The sequence below is a fragment of the Triticum urartu genome, unplaced genomic scaffold, assembly GCF_003073215.2.
Source record: "Triticum urartu cultivar G1812 unplaced genomic scaffold, Tu2.1 TuUngrouped_contig_6485, whole genome shotgun sequence".
NCBI classification, from domain to species: domain Eukaryota; kingdom Viridiplantae; phylum Streptophyta; class Magnoliopsida; order Poales; family Poaceae; genus Triticum; species Triticum urartu.
Window position 1 is genome coordinate 5257 of NW_024117250.1, and position 4366 is coordinate 9622.

General features: G+C 50.7%; 1 pseudogene; it reads right to left on the reverse strand.

Annotated features, from left to right (window-relative positions):
* Positions 1-287: 287 nt before the first annotated feature.
* On the reverse strand, positions 288-1852 carry LOC125530679 (annotated as a pseudogene).
* Positions 1853-4366: the final 2514 nt, after the last annotated feature.

Consider the following 4366-nt stretch of genomic DNA (forward strand, 5'->3'; position numbering starts at 1 on the left):
AATTTACAAACAGTACGTATGTAAAATACACTATAATTTTAGAAGTTTCAGTGCTAATTTTAACTCTGAATTGTATGTATCTAGACTGTAACTCTCAAGATATCATTGTTAGTACACTGTAATGACAGTGTAATTATCACTTCAATTTTTCTCCCAAATGACGGTGTAAGTTCAAGTTCTGGCCATAATGTCGCAAGACCCGATGTATAAACTCGGAGCAAATTTGTGCTGGAACTCAAAACATAAAAAAGAGTGATTCATGTTACCAGCCAAAGACGCGCGCATGTATCAATTTTCTTCATTTGTTCAACTAAGTTCACTCAAGATATATTTGCCAGATGTATAACTCTATATACCACTACCAGAGCAGCAGAGCTTGTCACACTACGTATGGGGTAGGCACGAGCACCAGCGGCGTCTTGCGGTGGAAGGTCAGCCTACCGGCCTCCTCCGGCAGCTCCCATGACCAGTGCGGGGCAGATTTGCCGGCCGGCGCCGAACGGCATCAGTTCCAAGTGAGCGCCACGGAAGTCCACCTTGCCGTGCCTCCCGCTGGCCTCGAACCTCTCCGGCTTGAACTCCTCCGCGTCCTGCCCCCAGCTTGCGGGGTCCCTCCCGATGGCCCACGCGTTCACGAGCACCCGCGACCCCGCTGGCACGTCGTAGCCGCCGATCTCCACCCTCCGCAGCGTCTCCCGCGGCAGAAGCAGCGTAACCGGCGGGTCCAGCCGCAGGGTCTCTTTGACGACCATCTTCAGGTAGGTCAGCTTCGGCAGGTCGTCCGGTTGCACCCGCTGCTCGTTGCCGGCGACCACGGCCCTGATCTCCTCCTGCGCTTTCTTCAGCACCTGCGGCTTCCGGATCAGCTCCGACATCGCCCACAGGATCGTCACAGAGCTCGTGTCGACGCCGCCGATGAACGCGTCTAGGAGGACAGCCTTGACGTGGTCCCTCGTGAAGCCGTGCTCCTCGCAGATTCTGACGAGGGCATCCACCAGGTCGCCGCCGCCGCTCTCCGGCCTGGGGCGCGCGGGGTCTTGATGCTGCTCCAGCACTTCCTCAAAGAAGTCATCAAGGTCTCTAAAGATCCTCTCCCGGCGCGCGACGATGCCGGCGAGCCGGTCAAGGAGGCGGCCGGCGGTGTTGGGGAAGAAGTCCTCGGCGGAGAAGCTGGCCGACATGTCCACGGCCCCCTGTAGCACGTGTTGGAACTGCTCGTACTTGCCCGCGAACGCCTCCGCGCCGTACACACTCCCGTACGCCACCGTGGCGATCACGCCATCGGCGACACGGAACACGTGCTCGTCCAACGACACCGGCCCCGCAGCGTCGCCCAGGGCGGCCATGAGCCTGTCCACCTGCTCCCGTCGTGCGGCCCAGGAGGCTTCGACGCCGCGCGCGCCGAGGAGCTCCGCGGCGAAGAGTCCGCGCATGTTGCGCCAGTAGGCGCCGTATGGCGAGAAGGAGACGCTCTTGCGCCCGTAGGAGAGCCGCGCGGGTCCCGGCGACGCGGGGCGGCTGCAACAGTCGGCGTCATGGGCCTTCATGACGTCGCGCGCCGCAGCCGCGGACGAGACCACCACCGTCGTCATCGCGCCGAGGCGGAGTAGCATGACGGGGCCGTGCCGCCCGGCCAGGTCGCGCAAGTTGCGATGCGGTAGAGGGCCCAGTTGGTGCAGGTTGCCGAGCACCGGCACCCGCTTCGGGCCCGGCGGCAGCTTCAGCTGCCCTTCCTCGGTGCTGCGCTTCGTCACCAGCAGGTACGAGACGACGGGGATGAGGATGCCGGCTAGGAGGAGGAGGGGTAGTGAGATATCCATCGTCTCGGCTGGAGGTTCAGCTAGCTCGCTCACCGACGAGGTGCTGCTGCTCGTGGACGGTCGTCGGGAGTTTATAAAGTGACTGGCAAGGACCTTATGATTGGAAGCCATTGATTGGAAGAAAGAATGACGAGGGGCCCACATCCTCCTGAAAATTGGGAGGAGGGTGGAGATTAGGAAGCTAATTGGTTTGATGTCAAAAATTGACAGTGTCAAATTTTGGCAACTATTAAATGTTGGTTAGAGATTCGTTTCATATTAATTTTCGTTGTCAACCACACAAACAATTTGGGGTAGAGATTAGGATGCTAATTGGTTTGATGCCAAAAATTGGCATGCCAAATTTTGGCAACTGTTAAATGTTGGCTAGAGATTGGTTGCATACCCATTTTCGTTGTCAATCACACAATAGGTTGGGGGCGGAGATTAGGAGGCTAATTGGTTTGATGCCAAAAATTGGCAAGCCAAATTTTGGCAACTGTTAAATGTTGGCAAGAGAATAGTTGCATACCAATTTTCGTTGCCAATCACACAAAAAGTTAGAGATGAAGATTAGGAGGGTAATAGGTTTGATGCCAAAAAATGGCATGCCAAATTTTGGCAACTTTTAAATGTTGGCTAGAGATTGGTTGCATACCCATTTTCGTTGCCAATCACACAACTGGTTGGGGGCAGAGATTAGGAGGCTAGTTGGTTTGATGCCAAAAATTGACATGCCAAATTTTGGCAACTGTTAAATGTTGGCAAGAGAATGGTTGCATACCAATTTTTGTTGTCAATCACACAAAAACTTAGGGGTGAAGATTAGGAGGCTAATTAGTTTGATGCCCAAAATTAGCATGCCAAATTTTGGCAAGTGTTAAATGTTTAGAGATTGGTTGCATAACAATTTTCGTTGCCAATCACACAAAAGGTTGGGGGGAGGGGGAGGGGGTGGAGATTAGGAGTCTAATTGGTTTGATGCCAAAAATTAGGGGGGGGGGATTAGGAGGCTAATTGGTTTAATGCCAAAAATTAGCATGTCAAATTTTGACAACTATTAAACGTTGGCTAGAGATCGATTGCATACCAATTTTCGTTGCCAATCACACAAAAGGTTGCCAAATGTTGGCAACTTTTTATTTTGCCAAATGTTGCTTGCCAAATATTGGTAACAAACCAATCAGCCTCTAGTTAACGAACACACCCCGTAATAGTCCGTTGGTTTAGAGTTTTCACAATGGCATGGTGAAGGTTTAGTAAATCATTTGACACCAAGTACCATTTGATCCAACATTGAAATTCCTATAAGATTTTAATTCTTCACTCTAAAAATAAACACTACAATTTGTTTTTGCACTAGATGAACAATTTCTTATAATGCTGAATATGTTTTTAGTTATTTATGAACAACTTTAGTTAGTTAATTCTCCGTCGACTGAGGGCTAGTTGCTCCCGTAATATTCCCATGATACGACACCTACATGTTGTCTTGCTGTTATTTTAGATCCCTTTGGAAAGATGAAAAAAAAATCCAGGTCAATGACTTGTGGACTCCATCTTCTCACCACCTGATCAGCTGGTGGCACGTGGCATGCCCCTTCTACGTTTTGAGAGTTGGATCGGTTGGTTATTTTAAACTTGCTCACCACATATGCCATATCACTATACTGCCAAAAAACTTGTAGGTTGCTCACCACATATGCCATATCACTATACTGCCAAAAAACTTGTAGGTTGCTCACCACATATGTGTCATGTGGAATCGGTTGAACCTAGCTACTGACGTATGTATGCATCATTTTGGTGATTAGAGGGAGAGCAAGGATTAGAGCGAGTATGGACTTAGGTTTTCTAGCGCAATAAAAACTGTTTATTTCGGAGTTTGGATGATACATGTGTAGTTTGATGTCACATGGTAATCGCTCTATCAATTCTTTAAAGTCATTTGACATTATTGGTTACTGGTCACACCTCGCGACCACCTGGTCATGGACCAGCTCAAGAAAGTGTTGCAGCGTCTTGTGTGTGTGGATACGGGGACCAGGCCCTCAGCCATCCTCGTCCCATGTAGACGCACCTAGCCACCACATGTCATGCGCTTGCGTACTGTACCAGGCATCCTACTCGGTGTAGTGGGATGCAACCACAATTGATGGCGAGCATCCTTTGAGGCGTCATCTCTATCTCCGCTAGCTTCAAGTTGTCGCTTTCTAGGAGGCCAGCCCTGTCATAGTTATACGTTCAACCTATAATCTTAGAACATCTCCAGCCGTTCGCCTCCCAGGATGCCGAAAAAGTGACGCCTGGGGTCGAACCGGCTTTTATTTCGGCGTGGGGGCGATTGCGTTCCCAGTCGCCGCCCCCAGCTCGCCCCCAAATCGGCGCAAACTCGGCGATTTGATTCAAATTTGTACAAACACGGCACAAACTCGGCGATTTCATTCAAATTTGTACAAAAAAACAGAAAACAAACTACGCCCACTACGCCATTGCCGCCGCCCGCCTTCTACATCCCGAGGAGTCTGTAGAACCAGGTGTAGTCGCCGCCGTCGTCGTCATCGTCG